This window comes from Alligator mississippiensis, chromosome 1, assembly GCF_030867095.1.
Source record: "Alligator mississippiensis isolate rAllMis1 chromosome 1, rAllMis1, whole genome shotgun sequence".
Taxonomy (NCBI): domain Eukaryota; kingdom Metazoa; phylum Chordata; order Crocodylia; family Alligatoridae; genus Alligator; species Alligator mississippiensis.
The window spans coordinates 15,637,252-15,657,429 of NC_081824.1; the positions used below are offsets into that span (position 1 = coordinate 15,637,252).

The window sequence follows — 20,178 nt, forward strand, 5'->3', positions numbered from 1 at the left end:
AGAATGGTGAAGGGAAGCTGGCTAGTGAAAATGAGGGTATATACATGGACACGGTCAGTTCTGCCTTAAAGGGAATGCTCAGAGTTTTCTATGCTGTGGTTGGCACCAGCTGTTTTCATCCCAGAATGCTGAAGGAGTTCATACATGAAATTACAGGTCCAATAGGATGGTTGTTTATTAAAACTGCCATGTCTGGGGTATCATTATATGAATAGAGAATACTATATTTACTCAAATATCATCAGCAATCCTTTGCAATGAAGGATAATTGTCTTCCATGATTGCCTTACCTGCGAGTCCGAAGATGGCTAACGAGGCCCGTCAGTGATTGATGGACCTTGTTGCAGCTGGGGCAGATGTTTCCATGTGGGGTAGATGGCTCTGGGTTCTTGGTTCAGTCTGTGATGCACTGTTTCTGCTGCTTCCATTTTTCTGTCTCCTATTTTCATCATAAGGTTTCAAAATACTGAGATCCTTGCAGCAGACTATTCCTCCATTTGGGGTGGTCCTGGATGATAGTCTCCCATGAGTTGATATCAATGTTGCATTTTTTTAAAGTTGGCTTTGAGGAGGTCCTTGAAGTGCTTCCTTTGCCTCCTGTCAAGCATACACCTTGACTGAGCTCAGCAGGTTTCTAGGATTTGATGAGGCAGGCGGTGTCCCTACAGAAGTGATGGTGAAGTTAATGGACACATAATACAATTTACCACATGTGGAAAAAATATCTTTGCCTCTCTGTGGAACCACAGTGGACCCAGCCAGGGAGAATAACACTTGCTTCAGGAGTCTGGAGTTTGTAGCAGGGCCACATATGGTATGGTTTTTGGATGATTCAAGCCAATTTAGACCTGATCTGTTTAATGTGAGCTGGGACAGAAGAAATTTTTCTTTAAATTTTTTTTTTTTTTAAATCTTGGTCTTTTGGCTCAGATCAAGGAGAAATACCATGATCACCAGGCTGAGATGACCTTGAATGACATTGTGTAGATAAGGGTAGAGACTTGTCCAATGCACTGCAGGCAGGCCTCCCTACAAAAGTCTGCTATAGCCTCCAGGATGATCTCAACCACATGCTTTATTTTTATGGAGATGAGGGATTTCTCTCTCACTTGTTTCTTTGGCCTTTTTAGCTAAGGGCATGCAAAACTCGGGGGCATCTGAACTTCAAGGCCTCTGGGCTTGAGGCCTGTATGTAGAAGGATGTCTGCCAAAGATTTGGGAATATCTGAAGCCCCAAGCTGAAGAGTCTAGGAGGGAGGGTACTTGCTGGTGGTAGCACCACACAGACTTCTAGTCGTAGAATTCAGAATTGATTTGGCTAATTTGGCCTGAGACATGAAAATTAAAAAAAAAAAAAAAATCTTGGCCTTTTGGCTAAAATCAAATGTAGCAGCATTTTTTTGACAGCAAGGAGAGGGTGTCAGGACTGGCTCTGGCCCTCTCAGTGCTGGCCTAGTGTTGCAGTACCCTCAGGTCTGATGCCAGGTCCCTCCTGGGGCAGCAACTGCCCATTGGGGGGGAGGTTGTGTGTTTGTGTGTTTATTTGTTTTTAAGGGCCACCCCCCCCACACACACACACACACACCCCCCAACACAAAGGTTACCATTGGCATGTTTGCCCCATATGAGCCATGTACTTTGTAGTCATACTCAATGTTGGCTATACTTAATCAGCTTCATTATTTTCTATTACTGAGCACATGCTGCTTTTGGCAGCAGTTCAAAGATAGTGTATTTAATATGGTTTCTTTGTATGTAAATGTAAGGCATGGGCAGGCAATTATTTTGGGTGGAGGGCTGCTTACTGAGTTATGGCAAGCTGTCGAGGGCCTTATGGGTAGCCCCGCCCTTTGACAGGTACCCTGCCCCCCTGGTTGCCATCTTGGGACCAGAAGTCCCGCCCTCTAACCCCATACCTTTGAAACCAGAAGTCCCTCCCCTTGCCCCCAGAAATATTCTTTTCAACAAGGGGTTTTGCCATCTCAGAACCAGAAAAGTACCAAATTCTATTCTAAAAATCAAACATCTACAACGTTCATTAATTTAATTTAAAAAAATCTGTGTGTCCTGATTTACATGCATTTGTGTAGTACACATAGAGGTGCTTGCACAATAGCTAAAAATGAAGTCTGACTCTTGTAAACTGTGGGGGTCACAGGGGTGGGTATAGGTTTGTGGGGGACTGTGGGTGTGAGGGTGTGTGGTGGGGTGAGGGAGCATGTGGGTGTGTATGGATATGTGGGGTATGGGTGGGTATGGGTTTTGTTGGGGGGAGGGTGGCTGGAGGGTGTCGGGGTGTGTGGGGTGTCTGCGTGTTTGGAAGTGCAAGGGCTTGTGCGGGTGAATGTGTATGGTGGGGGGTGCTTGTGGGACTCACCTTATGAACACACACACTGCTTGCTTCACCATGCGCGTGCACACACAACCACACACATACGCACTGTGCTTGTCTCTCTACACACACACGCGCACACTCTGTGCTTGCCTCATTGCTCTGTCTTTCTGTCTCTCCCCCTGCTCCTCCCCTATTACGCATGCGCACCCCCCCACACACCCCCCGGCCCCGAGATACTGATGTGCCCATGCTCCCACGATCCAGCAGTGTAGCTAGGGGCCACATAGTGCTAGAGTAGCCTCATGCAGAAAAAGCTGCCACAGGCAGACACTTCCAGTGGGGAGGGGTAGGGCATGGGGCCAAGCAGACTGGCTTTTCTCCTGACTCCTGCCAACTTCCTCTGGGTCCTACTGCTCCTGTCACTTTGACAGGGAGCCTGGAGCAGATTAATATTAATTTTCTAAATTTTGTACGTGCCCTGCGGGCCGGATAGAATGGCCTGGTGGGCCAGATTCAGCCCACGGGCCACATTATGGTCACCCCTGATATAAGACCTGTTCTTGATTGTGGGGGCTGGAAAATCTCATCTTATATTTCTGTAAATATAGTGCTAGATACAGTGCCTGTATTAAAGGAGGAGGAAAAAGTAGCAGTAATACAGGGAACTACAGGCCCATTAGCTGGGTCTCAATGATATGAATACATTTTGAAGGAAAAATATTAAACACATGGACATAAATGGAAAATAACCTAAAATGCAGTATGAGTTTATCAAGGATCGATCTTATCAGACTAAGATCTATCTATATTTCTTTGATAAGATATTTGATATTTTACACAAAAAGAATACAGTATTTACCTAATTTATCTGCCCTTCAGTAAAGTATTTAATACGATGCCTTGTGGAAAATTATTAGTTAAGACTGGAAAGATGGATATTTGTAAAAGAAGCATTAAGTGTGTAAGGAGCTGGCTAAAGGGAGAAAATAACAGTATTGAAAGAGAGAGGATTGGGCTGGAGGGTTGGTACTAGTGGGGATCTTCAAGGCTCAATTTTGGGATTAATCTTATTAAATATTTTCATTAATGACCTAGACACGTAGAGGACCTCGTCTTCATCAGTGACTTGGACGAGGGAGTGAAATGTACTCTGTCCAAGTTTGCTCTCCCCTACCCTGGGGGTCTTCAAGAGGAGGTTAGATGAGTATCTAGCTGGGGTCATCTAGACCCAGCACTCTTTCCTGCTTATGCAGGGGGTCGGACTCGATGATCTATTGAGGTCCCTTCCGACCCTAACATCTATGAATCTATAGGAGGAGTGTTCCAATGAATTTTGCTGGTAATACAAAGATGGGAGATATCAGCAATGAGGTTCTGGAAGACCATCCTAGTAAGACTTGTCAAGAAAAAGAGAAAACCCAATTATATTTAAGATAGAATTTGGTCATTTTATGAAAAAGATTATATGATACGGTTTACCTGTGATAATGACAGGGCACTAGAATCAATGATACAAGGAATCAGAAAAGTAGGGCTGCAAGTGACCTCAGAAATCATCTAGGTCCCACCTTCTTTGGTAAGTTTGTCACAAATTAGCCCTGCACCCTCCTGGCATGCCACACTGATCCACTTCCCCTGCCCAATCTGCTGCTCTGCTTTCTGCTCCCTTGCTTATTAGCTACTGTGCTGCCTGACCCCTCCCTGGTCTGCCATGTGGTGCACACACAGGCTGCCCATGCCACTAGTGGAATACGTGCTGCAGGTTGGCCGCCCTGATCTAATCCAACCTTTGGCTCAAGACACAGTCACTGCTGATTAAACCATCCCAGTCAAGCGTTTGTCTAACTGCTTTTGTGGAGATTTTACAACCTCTCTGGGTAGCCTGTTCCTGTGCTTAGCCACCCTTATGGTCAGAAAGTTTTTCCTGATATCCAACCTAAGGTTCCCCTGCTACAATTTGAGATCATTGCTGCTGGTTATGTCCTCTGCACCCAAAGAGAATAGTTTGTCTCCAGCCTGTTATAACCACTTGTCAGGTATTTGGAGTTATCAGATCCCACTTCAGTCTTCGCTTGTCCAGACCAAATAATCTCGGTTTCATAGATTTCATAGACATTAGGGCTGGAAGGGACCTCAGAAGATCATCGCTCATACTTTTCCACGTCCTTTTAAATTCCTTCAGCCTTTACTGTAAGTCATGTTTCCCAGAACTCTAATAATTTTAGTTGCTCTCTGTTAGACTCTAATCTGTCCACATCTTTCTTGGAGTGAGTGGCCCAAAGCTGGATACAGTACTCTAGGAGAGATCTTGCCAGTGCTGAATGGAGTGAAAGGATGACTTCCCAGAGTATGCAAGTGACACTCCTATTAATACAACCTTGCTACTAGCTTTTTCTTTTTTGTTTTCCCCAGCAAATGGTCATTAGTAGCTCATGTTCATCTTATGGTCCACTATAACCCCCACATGCTTTCCTCAAGCACTGCAGCCTAGCCAGTCTTTCCCCAGTCTATATTTGTCTTTCTATTTTTCTGTCCTAAATTCAGATCTCTGCACTTCTCTGTCAAATTTGATTGGATTGACTTTGGACCACTTCAGTTTCATAGACTTAGGGCTGGAATGGATCTTGTAAGATCATCGGGTCTAGCCCCTTGGTCAAGGGACAGGAAGTCAGCTAGGGTCAAAGGATCCCAGCAAGATAAGCATCCAACTGTTTCTTAAGTGTCCAGAGTAGGAGCTTGCACTACCTCTGGGGGTAGTCTGTTCCAGGCCTTGGGGACTCGGACAATAAAGAAGTTCTTCCTTATGTCTAGCCTGAAACAGTCTTCCAGCAGTTTGTGACCGTTAGACCTTGTTATTCCTTGGGGTGCTCTGGTGAACAGGCATTCTCCCAGATCCTGATGCACATCCCTTATATACTTATAGGCCACCACCAAGTCACCCCTAAGCCTGCACTTCATAAGGCTTTTTCTCTTGCCCTCTGATCATGCGCATGGCGCTCTGGACTTTTCAAGCTTCTCCACATCCTTTCTGAATTGTGGAGCCAATAGTTGGAAGCAGTACTCAGGCTGCGGCCTGACCAAGGCTGAGTACAGCGGGAGGATGACATCCTGGGTCTTGTGGTCAGTCATGACCCCCAACTCTTTTGATTTATTAAGGTCACCCTGCATATTAGCCCTACCCTGCAGAATAGCTGTGCAAGTCCAGCCAACATGGTGTCCTCTGTATATTTGCCAAATGTGCTATCATTCCCATCCTCCAAATCATTAATGAAAGACCATGAGTCCCTTCTAGTTCTGTTTGTAACACGTGGTAACTAATATGAAGTAAAATCCTAGTGAAATAAAGGCAGCTTGTAGCTTTTCTGTTTGTTAGGTTAAGGTAAAGACTAGAGAAAGTATACTCTAGGGAATTATATGCAGAAAAAATGAAAGCTATGCACAAAAAATAAAAAATTATGTAAAAGTTATTTATTTATTTTTTACAAATTAAACTAAATATAACACCATTTGAACCTTCTTTAGAGTATATGCGGGAATTATGTATTTATACAACTATGTAACCCATTTTATAACACGGTTTGTGGGGAGGTTATGAAGGGGTGTAGGTGTGTGTGGAGGAGGGTTGTGGGGGGGTAGGGCTAATGTGGGGGTGTGAGTATGGGAGTATGGGGTTTTCTGGGTCAGTGTGGGGGATCTGGGGTTTGTGGGTGGGTATGGAACCCTCTGCCACACATTTACCTGGAGTTGTGCACCATTGGGCCAGGCAGGCTTCATGCCTCCACATACATCTTCCTGTTGGAGTCCAGGAAGCCCCACCTGGGGGCACGGAGCCAGCTGGCCCTGCCCAATGGCATGTCTCCTGTACCCACCCACAAACCCCAGACTTGCCCACGTATCCACCCACAAACCCCATGCCTGCCCTCACTCCCCCTGCAGGCAGGAGCTCCCCTCCCTGCTTACCCCGTTCTCCAGTCACCTGGCTCTGTGCCTCCACATGGGGCTCCCAGTCCCAAGGAGGTGGAGGCGAAGAGCCTGCCGGGGTGAAATTATGCAGAATTATGCAATTATGCAATTGCGCAGGTGCATAATTGCATAATTCCCTAGGGTGTAAGAAAGGACTTCGTGTTAACTTACATTAAAGGTAGGGTTGCCTTGCCTTTAGTGGGATTTTACTTTATGATTAGTGCTTACATTCTTACTTGTGTAAGATAATGCTATCAAAATAGAGTCGGGATCTTCCCACAGATGTTTTCTGGGTCTGAAGGAATAGCTCTGCAGCAGCACGTGCCACTTCATTTATTTCGTTGTTGATGATACTAATTGTAAACATTACCAGTTGTTACCGATTCCACTGCTCATCAAAATGGATTATGAGACTACAGACACTCTTGAAATGAGGATGGGGCATGAAGGGAGACTCTGGGAGATGTATCATTCAGCAGAAGTAAGGCTTTCATAACACAGGGTGGAGATGCAGGTTCTTGGAGGAGGGTTCAGCCTTCAGCAATCTGAGATATACTGTAGTAAGCTGTTATAAAAAAAACTGGTATAAATTATTGTAATTTACAGATAACTACTTGTGAATCAAATGGTGCCTTTTTAAGCTTGATATAGCTTGTCTCTTCTCTGGTCATCATGGCCTGTCCATTTTGAACAATGATTCAATAATATTAATTGGTACTGGCAGAATGAGTTCAGATTTAGCCCTCTAATTATTATGCCAATAATAAACCCAATTTTTCTTTGCAGTGTTCTATCAAATGTATTTGCACTGTGCTATGTTCCTTTAATTAGAAATTGTGTAGGTTCAGGCCTTTCAACATACCAAGTCACTTCTATGGCACATCTGCTGTTTTGATTTTGATTATACAGTTATCTTAAATCTTCTTTGAGAAAGATGGTAGGAGTTGATGGAAACCTTTCCGGATACACTGAAAGATTAACAGATATGAGAGTTGAACTGGTTCTCATTTAGTTAGATTTTTATCAGTTAACTTCAGAGAGAGAAGTTTGGGAAAATGTGTACGGTGCAGTTTAATTGGGCATGTGCAGTGTGTATTTATATGTGTCTATGAATCTCTGAAAACAAGTAGAGCAAAAAAATTTCCATAATCAAAAAAATATTCTATACCCTGGTTATTGCCTATTGGCAAAGTTGTGCTTACCTATAAGCCTTCATCCTTAAGCATAATTACTTCCCCTGCCCTTTTTTTAAATGTAGGATCCAGAATGCCCTTTTGATTGGCTTATAAAATACTTACTTTTGTAAAATAAGTATTTCACAGCTTCCAAAGAACTCTGACTTGTGGTAAATTTATGAGAGAGAGAGAGGAGAGAGAGACTATAGACTACCAAATTAAACATTGTTGTGGCCCCAAAAGTATGTTCCATCTACCCTCTGAGCATTGGGCTCAGAGGGTAGTAATCAATAGCTCCATGTCTAGTTGGCAGCTGCTATCAAGTGGAGTGCCCCAGGGGTTGGTCCTGGCGCCAGTTTTGTTCAATATTTTCATCAGTGACTTGGCAGATGGCATAGGACGTACACTCAGCAGGTTTGCAGATGACACCATGCTGGGGGGAGTAGTAGATAAGCTGGAGGGTAGGGCTAAGATTCAGCGTGACCGAGACAAATTGGAGGATTGGGCCAAAAGGAATCTCATGAGGTTCAAAAAGGACAAGTACAAAGTCCTGCACTTAGGACAGAACAATCCCATGCACCGCTACAGGCTGGGGACCAACTGGCAATGCAGCAGCTCTGCAGAAAAGGCCATGGGGGTTACAGTGGACAATACGTTGAATATGACCCTGCAGTGTGCCCTTGTTGCCAAGAAGGCTAATGGCATACAGGGCTGCATTGGTAGAAGTATTGCCAGCAGGCCAAGGAAGTGATTTTTTTCCCTTCTATTCAGCACTGGTGAGGCCACATCCGGAGCAGTGTCCAGTTTTAAGCCCCCCACTACAGAAAGGATGTGGACAAATTGGAGAGAGTCCAGTGGAGGGCAATGAAAATGGATAGGGGGCTGTGGCATGTGATTTCTGAGGAGAGACTGAGGGAACTGAGAAGGCATTTGATAGTAGCCTTCAACTACCTGAAGGGGGTGGTTTGAAAGAGTATGGAGCTCTAGACTGTTCTCAGTGGTGACAGATGACCAAAGAAGGAGCAACAGTCTCATGTTGCAGCAAGGGAAGTTTAGGTTAGATATTAGGAAGAATTTTCTTACTAGGAAGGTAGTTAAAACACTGGAACAGGTTACCCAGAGAGGTTATGGACTCTTTTGTTGGAGGTTTTTAAGACCTGGCTAAACAAAGCCTTGGCTGGGATGGTCTACTTTGGGATGGTGCTACTCTGAGCAGGGAATTGGATTAGATGACCTCCTGAGGTCCCTTCCAACTCTAATTTTCTGTGATTCTGTTATTTGGAACATTCTGTATGCTGTTTGAATTCCGGTATGGCTGGGCATTCAAGGTGCCTCAGTCTTCTTATTGAGTGCTGGAGTTGGGTTGAGTTATTTTGTAGTCAGCAGAGTTTTGGAAGGGTTCCTCCCTTGAGAGTAGGCATTGGGATCCTTCTTTGTTGTCAAGTTGGTATTGGAGGACTTGCTACGTAGCAAACTTTTCAAAAGGGAGGAGAGACTGTTAGAATATAATAAGCCATAGGGCTTCAGTATAATTTTGGCAGAGCCTAGGTCAACAGATAACAGTGGATTTGTGATTTTTCTACCTAAGTTAAAGCGCATAGAATCATCTGCAGCACCTGTACGACTGCATTTGTCGTGAACAGAGCAGGTGCTCTCTGTAGTGGAAAGTAGCAAGTGCTCTCCAAGGTTGAGGAATTGTTATTTAAGTATATGTAGAGGATGAACTGCTTGACTCATGTTCTCATGTTCGAATCCAGAGACTGAAAGAGGTACAGTTCAACCAAATGTATATACCAAGATCTCAGGGCAATAGAGAAGAAACAGTAAGGTACCCTTGCTTTCAGAATAGACTTCCACTGGGAAATAATGTTTTTTGGTTCATAATGAACTCCAGTAAAACATTGTTGAATGAGTTGACAGATGGTTATTACCAAAGGAACCAATATAATAAGCTTCAAGTCTTTTGTCTCTTCATTGTTTTGATTGTTTGGTAGATTGTTCTTATTCCAGTGGATCTCAGTTATACTTTCCTTAAAAAGGACTTCCAAAAATGGACAGATATAAAATGGATGGATGGAAAGGATCAAACAATTCTGTGATTTTTTTTTTTTAATTACTTTGGAGAGTAATGCAAATAACATTCTGTATTTTGTAAAAGTGCTTTGATTAAATGCTAAAAATATTAATAAAGTTTTAACTGAGAAAATAAGTATATTAAAATCTTGTCAATGCTTGGATAATTTTGTTAACATGTTCTGTCATATTCTTAAAATTATTTTTAAGAATCAGGATAATAGTTAAATTTCAAGCTTATTCTTAAATATATGTATATATAAACTTGTATGCAGGGAGAGACTTAATTGAAATCATCAATTGAGTCAAAGGTTTTGGTACAGATCTATTAATTTAGAAAGAGTTTGGTTATTAAGTTAAAATTTTTGAATTTGAGCTTATTTCACCATTGGACTCCACTTATCAAAGGTTTGTTCTCTAGACCATAAGAAAGAAATCTTAGTGTATTATTAAGTAACTAGTTCTCTACTTTGTAAAGCACAGTGTCGACTTAAATAGGCCCAGCATGATTCTGCAGTCAAGTATTTCTAATGCAGCTATTGCTTTAATATCTAGCAGCTCCAGCTGTAAATGAGAGTATTAATCCTCTTTTAGGGGAGTATCCTAAAAGGCTGTACAGCCAGCCACTCCCAGCTGACATGTCTGCATTCCTGATTACGCTCTGGTCCAGTCATTAGTGCAGTCATTAGCATCTTGTAGTATAACCATGCCCCATATCATCTTGGTTCTTCCTCCCAGTGTTATCATGGTAACACCCTGAATGACTTCTCCCTGACAGCAAGAAGACTTTGATAACTAGCTGTTTGTCCTGCTGAATTTTGTCTTACAACCTTGTTATACAGTACTATCAAGAGGAAAATTTGTCAAACAACCGGTCATACAAGATCTTTACCTAGTAATACAAGAAGCTTAGGGAATAAGCAGGAAAAACGGCAAGTCCTAATATGAACACAAAATTATGATCTAATTAGAATAACTGGGACTGGCTGGGATAGTTCACATGATTGCAGAAATGTTTCAAAATGAATTGAATGCAGGTCAGAAAGGAGGAGTGCATAGTACAACACTTAGGATAGAACACTTAGATGCACAGACACCAACTGGGGAATGATTGGTAAGACTGCAGTATTGCAGAGAAAAACATCAGTGGATCTTAAACTGAATGAAAGTCAGCAGTGTGCTCTTGTTGAATGGGAGGAAGGGGCATACCAGGATATATTAACAGGAGTATCTTGTGCAAGTCACCTGGTGCAATACTCACATGTCCAGTTTTGGGCCCCACACTTCAAGAAAGTTGTGGACAGTTTGGAAAGAATTCAGGACAGAGCAACAAAACTGATTACAGGTCTGGGAGGCAAGACATGAGACATGAGGATTGGCTGAAAGAATTTGGGCTATTTAGTTTGGAGAAGAGAAGATGAGGTGGGGGTTTAATTGTAGTTTTCAGTACCTGATGGGTAATTGCATAGAGGATGGAGATAGCCTTCTCTCTGTGGCCGTAGGGCACAGGAATAGGAAAAATGGCCTCATGCTTCAGAAGGGGAAGTTTAGGTTGGCAATTAGGAGGAACTTTGTGACACTGAGGGCAGTCAAACACCGAAACAGGCTACCTAGAGAAACTGGAATCTCCATTCTTGCATGTTTTCAAAATCAGGTTGGACAGATTTGGCTGGGATGCTTTAGTCAGGGATGTGCCTTCCTTGAGCGAAGTGCTCTACTAGATGACTTCATGGAGCACATCCACGTGAGTGCACATGTGCATTTTCCTATGGACAAATAGCAGCACGTTGTTGTGCTGCTGCTGTTTGTCCACAGGGAAAACTCTTGTCCTCAGGGAAAGCTCATGCACATGCGCATCACAAGTTGCCCTGGGTGGGATAGGGGAGGCTGGGGCCAGCACCTGGGTTAGCCCCAGCAGCCTTACCTGGGGTCTTGAGGGCTTCCCAGGGTTCCAGCAGCAGCGTTCCCCATGTGGAGCCTGGCCAGCCAGTCTCTTGTTTCGGACAGCGCATGCTGCCTCCACATGCACTGCCCCACTTTTTTCAGGCATGTGTTTTGTTTTTGTTTTTTTTTACACAAAACCCCACCGCGCTGCAAATGAGCACTGCAGTGAATACCGACATGTGTGGCACGTGTGGTTTGCAGTGATGCAGACAGTTCTGCAGTGCCATGTACCACACGTGCACTTGTCTGGACACACCCACGGAGTCCCTTCCAACCCTACTTTCCAATGATTCAGACTCATGTAGAAGAGTCACTTGTATCTATTCAGTGCTGGTGAGTTGTTACCACAAGTGTCCCATTTTGGCCACTGAATTTTAAGAAACACGTGGACAAGCTGGAAAGAGCCACAAATTATTAGAGGCCCAGGAAACGTGACCTACAAACAAAGGTTGGAGGAGCTGGGGCTGTGGAAGAGAGAAGACTGAGAGTGGGATTTGATAAGCTTTCAAATACAAAAAAAGATGGATACTTCTTTATGTACACAGGAGAGAGGGCAAGAAGAAACGGTCCTAAATTGCAATAAGGGAAATTTAGATTGGATATTAAGAAGAACTTTCTAACTATGATGGTGGCTAAACACTAGAAAAGATTACTTAAAGAGGTTGTGAGAATTGTCATCCTTCAAAGTTTTTAAGACTTTGACTGAGATTGTCCAGACAGGGATGAACTTGCCATGAGCAGGGGAGTAGTCTAAATGACCTCCTGAGGTCCTTTCCAGCCCTATTTTTTTCGTGATTGTATGAATACAAATGTGACTTGGTGTTATGGCATTACAGCGTGCATATAATTGAAATGTAGAAACATAGATATAAATCTCTCTTCTTGCTTGAATAAGCAAACTAAATCTTTGGATAGCTGTAGAACATTTATTAGAGGTCTTCTCAGGCAGGACAAGCAAGGGGAAAGGTGTGTTAGGTTTCGACAAGCACAGCGGAAGAATGGAACTAATGCGTTTGTTCTAATATACCATGGAGCTATGAGAAGGACCTGATAAGTCATCTTATTTGAAGCAATAAATGATAGAAACAACATAGTGAGGTAGTTGAAGCAGGGGTATTGGCTTGACAAAACTGTTCATTTTGCTGCTTGAGGCAAATGGCTACATTTAACATTTCTCACTAAAATGGGGCTGTGTTTAGTAACTTCATATGGTCATCGTGAGGCTTAATGGCCTGCTTTCAGAAGCTGCAAGGCACTGTATAACTGCTGCTCATCTGGAGTCATGTAAACCAGGAACTCTGCTTCAACTTAGATTTATCCTCTCTGGAGAATTTATTAAATCTGTAGCTTGTGGGAGCAGAGTTTTGATTACAAATAAACCAGTTCAAATACAAAACAAAAACAAGAAAGAAACAAAAACTCCTCCAAGACCATTTCAGGCTGGATATAAGGAAGAACTTCTTTCCTGTCCGAGCCCCGAAGGCCTGGTTCAGACTGCTTCCAGGAGGTGGTGCGAGCACCTACTCTGGACTCCTTTAAGAGACATTTGGATGTTTATCTTGCTGGGCTCTTTTGACCCCAGCTGACTTCCTGTCCCTGGGGCAGGGGGCTGGACTCTGATCTTCCGAGGTCCCATCCAGCCCTAGTGTCTGTGAAATCTATGAAAAAAAATTACCATCAGCAGAAAGAACAAAAGTTGGTCCTCTGACACTGTGGAAAATATGAAGACTTCCCTTGGGTGAAAAGTCAGTTTTTGTGCTCAGATGTCCTTGTTGTAGGCTGACATGCGACTGCCCTAGGTGGCAACCACTAAGGCAGGGGTGGGCAAAATGTGTCCCACAGGCTGGATGCAGCCCGCCAGGCCGTTCTATCCAGCCCATGGGGCCCCTAAAAAATTTAGAAAATGAATATTTATCTGCCCTGGCTGCCTGTCATGCAGCCCTCGATGGCTTGCCAAAACTCAGTAAATGGCCCTTCACCCAAAAGAATTGCCCACCCCTGCACTAAGGAGTATTTGACCTCTTCAAGCCTCTTTGTTCTTTTTCTAGGCTCAGAATTTGTTTTTCTGTCTTCTGTAGTACCAGTTATTCTTTGCGACTGGTCTTTTTATTAAGAAAAGCAAAATCTTTTTCCTTCCTTGTCTGATTCCGCTGTATTCTAGGAACAAAAGGAGTGAGATGGTCCATCAAAGCAGCCTTTTGAAGAAAAGGGGGCATATCAGACTGTTGATGAACTATTGAAGCGATATTTGGCTGGCCATAATATAACCACCCTTAAGAGCATCATTTTAAGTAGGTCTCCACATACTACCTCTTGGAATTATGTATGTCACTGAGAGCGGATTCGGTAAAGTAAAAGGAGTGATTCTTGTGATCCTCAGAAGAAGTGTTTGTATTTGCCCTCTCCCTGCCCTCCAGTGGCACCATTGAATATTATATTTTCCTAAAGGTTTCTGTCTTTTTGTGTTTACCCGTCAGAATGCATGGATGTTGGATTTTCAAACCTTTTACAGGGCTGGGAATCTTCATGTCTGCCTTTTTCCTACTCCTCTAGTTGCACGTGTCTGAGGAGGAAGTAAGTTTGAGACATCTTTGGACTCTGAACTCAGACATTCTTGGTAGTAACCATTTTTATTAATGTATAACCAGAATCTTCTCTCAAACTAAAATCCTTTACTAGAAAAGAGACGGAATAATGCCTTTTTTATATAAATAAAAATAAGTAGGAAAAGTATCCTTCTGACCAAAAGGAACAACAAAATGTTAAGATGTCAAAAACTCCTTTCACACAATAAGCAAGGGGCAGGTTTGTATGGAGTAAAATTCAGAGTTTAGCTCTTTCCAGAGTTTGACTTCTAGAAATATATCATTTGAATTTATATTAGCTTCAGACTTGAGACCAGATACTAGTCAGTGGGCACATCTACACGAGATGCTGACTGCGCAGTAGTCAAATAATACTGCACAGTAACTTGTGACAGCATGGAGTGCAGTAGCATCACGTAAAACGCTCTCTGGTGCTACTGCGCAACACGTCCAAATGTTTTTGAATCTGGGAGTCCTATTTGCCATTTCTGTTTATCATCTTGTGATATAAACCCTTGAAAGGCTAAGTGTATGTAGAATTATAAATGTCAAATGAGCCAGCGTGCCATTTCTCTTGCATGGTATTTGTATGGTACTTGTTGCTTCCTGGACCAATCCCAAAAGACGGTGCTGGACACCAGGGTTTATGACCATTATAAGGTATGATACTTTCAGGACTTTGGTTACCAGTGTTAAAAAGTGTACGTTTCCTATCTAGCAAGGTATCAGGACTTTGGATAACTTTTTAAATGTTGTCTTGTGCTTTTTTCTCCCTCTAATTTCTGTCAGGAATTCTGCAAATTATTTTTTTTCTTAAACCATCAAAACTCCAATACAGTACTTTAATGGCTTGAAGGCAACTTCGTGGTTTTTCCAAACTATACTTTTTGGATGTTGATAATTCTTGCGAGAGAAGATGCAAAGTCCTCGCTTGAACTAAACTTGTTTTCCCTTGAAGTCTGATGCTAATCCAAGTGATATGATTTTAAAGATCTGATTTGTTATTAACTTGCCTAGGCTAGAAAAGCTTTGGTAGACCAGGCTAATTTTTAAAGAATTGTCACATGTTTCTCAGCATTCGTCCTGACCTGTTGTCAGAGAATTTCAGTCCCTGCCTACCCTCAGGTAGTAGTTTTGGAAGTCTGAAATTCTAGCCTGGTTTTGAAAGCACATTATTTCCAGCTTGATGCTTACATCTGATTTCCCCTCACCTCAAAGTAATCAGGAGACAAAAATGTCCACATTAGCATGAACTGGCCTTTTGGGAAACTATTTCAACTTTATATAAGTGAATGATTATTACAGATAATGATTGCTAAAGCTCAGTTTTGTTTTCATGGGTGTGATATTCAAATGGATGAAATATATGCCACCTTAAACATGCATTTGACTCGCATCTGATAAAATGCCAGTGATTAAACATTTTTGCCAGTGTAATAGTATTGGTTTGGGGCAGGGATTTTTAAATTACATTTTTACACTGTTGTAGATGCTATTTATCCACAACAAATTTTTCCAGAGAGAGTTTCTTTAATTTAAAGAGTTGATATACTGTACTTACTCAAGTCTAAAACAAAGTGGTTGTTTTTTTCTCTGATCAACATGGGGGGGGCAAAAAAATATTTGCAGAATTCCTGAAGAGTCTTGTCTTGGATTTGAACTGTCTTGGGGCAGGCGGCTGCTGCAGCCCCAGCTCTAGGCCCTGGGGGTGAGGGACAGGCAAGGGGCTGGAGGGTGTAGGCAGCAGGGAGGCAAGGTGAAAGTGTCAGGGTGAGTAGGCATTTGCGGGGTAGGGGACAAGGGGCAGTGGTTTGTCCACCTGCCCCTCCTGCCCAACCCCCCACTGCTTTCCCTGCTGCTGCAGTGAAGGGAATGAATTCAAGGTGACCCTCCAGTAATTAGATTCAATACATAGAAAATTATAACAGATTTCTGACTTTCCATAAATACAGTCTAATTTATTGGGGACTTATCTTACATTTGAAGTCATCTTGGATTTGGAAAAATATGATACCTTCTGCCAGCAAAAGTGCAATTCTGATAGTAAAAATGGTGTCTGAGAGCTTGCTGGTGTTTCTGTACTGCCAGACCTTTTTCGAGTGAAAACTAGAACTAAGAATCAGCAATGCAGAGTATGCAGCAGTTAAATGCCATGGGGCTAGGGTTACATAGTGATGTGTCAGTAGTTCACTTCACACAAGTGTTACCTTCATAGAATAGCTCTGTGGGCTCCTCTCAAGGTTACTGGGGCCGTGGCAGCGTTCTTAAGATCTTGAAAGAGATGTGTCTGGTAGGAAAAGGTAATTCATAGCACACAATTAGTACATTTTTCTAACGGCAGGAGTGCACAAAAGGCTCTGGTCAAAAAAGGTAATGATTATCTTACACTATTTTGTAGGTAAAGTGGTTGGGTTTTTGGTTGTAACCATGTTAGTGTAAGGACACTGGCAGGCAAGGTTCTTTGAGTACATGTGATATCTTTTATTAGACCAACTGAGTAGTTGGAAAAAAGTTCTTAGCAAGCTTTTGGGCACAGTCACCCTTGTGAATGTGAATGAAGGAGTGAGCCAAAATCTCGAAACATTGGGTAGATGTATGGTAGTAGTTCAGGTTTAACTCCATGTTAGTAGACCTATCCTTGCACCTTGGAGCCATGCAGAATTGGCAGCTTTGGAGAGGTCGGTATTTGTTTATAGTTTTGGGCGGGGGGGGGTTGGATTTGAGCTAAATTCACTTGTAACTAACAGGTTTTTTTTGTCTAGTTTTAAATGAAAACTCATAAAATCAGACCATCTCACTCGGATGGATATAGCAGATCTTTAACTTAAATTGTGCTGAAAAATATGTGGAGGCTTTTAAGTTTTTGTTGCCAGTGTTTTGCCCAGTTGATGACTTAATGAACGGTTACAGGTTTTTTTCTATTGAATGTTGAAATGAACATCCCCCTGAAGTATTTTGGATTCAGATTTGACAACAAAATGCTACTTTATGAGCTGGGATCTGGGTTTTCCATTCACCATGAAAAAAGGCAGTAAAACCTGGATTTTCTCCTTTTGAGGAGAGAAATGTGGGAAATAGTGGGTTTCCCCTTGCAGGCTGGCAGAGTTCCAGCCTGCAAAGGGCTGCAGGGAGCAGGAGGATGGTGGTCAGGCAGGGGGCTTCATGTGCTCACATACACATGCATGTGGCCACAGGCAGCCTGGAGAGCAGCTCCTGCAGGTAAATCTGGGAGGGGGGAGGATTGAGGCCCCCCCCCCATAGTGTGGAAAGGAGGGAATTGGGCAGGGCTGGGGCTGGCGGTGCTGCCCAACCCGGGCAGTGCATGGGGTCCAGGGCTGGAAAGCGCAGCTGCAGGGCCTGGGCAGGGAGCAGGACGGAGCTGCGGCGGCTCATCTGGGGGGCAGAGGGGTGGGGGCTGGCTCCCCACTGCTGCATGCACTCCCGGAGGAAGCATAGGGGACACATGCCCCCCAAATTTATGTGCAGTGTGGGGGGCAGATGTGGGCTGCCAGCTTTGGCCTCAGGCTCCTCCCACCTTCCCTCCAGGGCCCAGCGGGCAGGACCAGGCGCAGCAGGGTAGAGCAGGGCGTGGAAGATCAGATCTGCTTTTGCAACCCCAACACCACTATAGCGAGGTGCCCCCTGCCCACCTGGCAGCAGTGGGGGCAGCAGTGCAGAGTTGTGCCCCTCACTGCTGCTGGACAGGGGGTGCCTCATCATAGAGGCATGGGGCTCCTGGCAGTGGCACCAAGCTTCCTCATCTGGCCCCGCTCTACCCTGCCATACTAGGTCCCATCCACTGGGCCAGGAGGCCCTGGGCAGAAGGCAGCAGGGCAGGGAGTCCTGTGCCTGCAGCAGGCAGCCTGCATCTGCCCTCCCCCCACCCGACGGGCTCTGCAGCAGCAGCTGCCTCTCAGGGCGGCAGCTGGGGTTTGGGCGCTGCTGTGGACCCAGGTCCCTGGCCCCTGTAGCCCTGGCAGCTAGGGGTCCCCTTCAGCAGGGCTGGAGGGGACAGGGGACTGTGGGTGATGAGTGAGGGGCAATGTCATGGGTAGGGCACCAGCATATCGGGGCTGCTTAGCACCACAAAGCAGTGTGGGGGGACAGCTGCAGCTGGGCCCGCATCCTGGTGAGCAAAGGGGACAGAGGGTGCTGTGATTTTCCATGATAAAAAAAGCATAATCAAACACCAAAATGTATAGGTATTTACAATTTACTTTATTATAGTGATTGAGGCACTGGTAGGCTTCCAAATTGCTTTAAAATTGTAAATATATCAATAAAATGTTGTGTTAAGCTGAAATGTATATATAGTAGTATTTCATTTTAATCGCGGAAACACGTGGTTTTTGAGGGTTTAACCAGAGAATGTGCAATTTTTAAACAGAAAACCAGGTTTTGTGTTTATGAGCACTAGACAGTGAAACTGCCATTTGACTGTCACTAGTTAAGCTGAGGGAGGTGCAGAGAAAAAGAAGCATTATATGTTGAAAAATTAGCATCTTAAAAGATCAGGTGGTGAAAGTAACCCCATGTAAGGAACTGTGAAATCACATTTCTGGCTTTAAGTGGCTGCTACCCTTTGAATGTTGTCAGGTTTCTGACTCGTTCTGTTCTTGATCATCCCTTGAGCACAAATAAGTGGGGTAGCCCTTTTCTCTTGCCACACAGCCTGTTTCAGAGGATAATGAAACCTGTATTTGTATCAGAGAAAAACATGCTTGGGAAGTTGCACTGACAGTAATTTTCTCCATCTCTGTAATTTTTCTATTAATTTTTTATGGCACTTTATCCCTGGTGCCTTTCGGAACGTACATTCCTGTTGTCCAGACCAGTAAAGCGCTGCGTGAGTACAGTGCTGTACTAAGTACTTTGAGTGTGGGTCTCCCACTTGTGGGTATATTTAGAAGTCCTAATCACTGCTTCTACTGCTGCTGCTGTCAGCAGGAGTTGTAATTTGTACATTTTGTTTGGTATCCCACCAGGCTTCTGGTTGCTTAGTCATGACTTATTCCATATTAAATAGCGGAAGTAAAGAATTCTGCGTAGGAGAATCATAGGGTTGGTATGGACGTCAAGGGTCATCTAGCCCAGCTCCCTGCAGAGAAGCACAACCCTCCCTGACAGATTCCTATCCATGTGGATTAATAGACAAGAGCAGTTATATTCCTAACAAGGTCTTGTCATGAGAAGAGATAAACTCTCCTTGTTCTACATACATAGGGGAACAGCAGGTGTTTGACATTGTGTGTGTTATCCTCACACACCTTGGCTTTGCTATGAGCTCTGGAAACTGTAAGGGGTTCTTTGGAAACCCTCCAAAGAATGAAATACCTTCCCCATTTTGAAACTGGAGCAGTATTTAGGGAACATGGAAGTGCTGCAAGTGTTGTACGGAAATACTCTTTCTACGAGTGCTGTAGGCTTTTTTTTAAGGCAACTTGCTGAGCGTACTTTTAGTTTTCCACTGGGCTAAAAAAAAATGATTTGAGGGACAGTTGAATAATTTTATAGAATTCCTGATGTTGAACTGAGTGTAGTGGTGGCTGTCATTGCTGACCATGAGCATGATACATGATACATATTATCACCCTCATCTTTTGAGATGTTTTTGGCTCCCTTCCCCACACCCCCATTAGGAATGTTGGCTAAGTCTTAATTTGGTTGAATACAAATTGACAGCTAGCCAAAAGCTATCCCAGATACATTTTCCTAACACTTAGCCACATTTTTAAAATATATTTGAATTTTATATAGCGCTTATCCCACTCAGTAACTTCTAATCATTCCTTTTCTCTGCCAAGTGCATCAACCTGCGCACCTCTGGTGGGATTTGGCACATCTGAGAATTCAACCCTTTGTTATGATCTATGCAACACAACACAACTCTTGGTTTTATCCTTTAGAAAGAACCAGGGGTATAAATAGGGAACAACTAAAGCAAACAGAAGGAAATAATTGTCACTCTGGGACTGTTGTTTTCTTCTTAATTTAACTTTTTTAAGAGTAAGTGAAAATATATGCTATCAGTTTTGAAAGCTGATGCACAGTTCCACCACTTGTTGTAAGCAACAATTGTGATTTTTGCTGCATGGGTAAGAAG

At 43.5% G+C, this 20,178-nt stretch overlaps 1 protein-coding gene across 11 annotated transcripts in view; it reads left to right on the forward strand.

The window, feature by feature from the left end:
* ITSN2 (intersectin 2) overlaps positions 1-20,178 on the forward strand; it is a 126,855-nt gene that overhangs the window by 29,877 nt on the left and 76,800 nt on the right. The window lies entirely within an intron of this gene.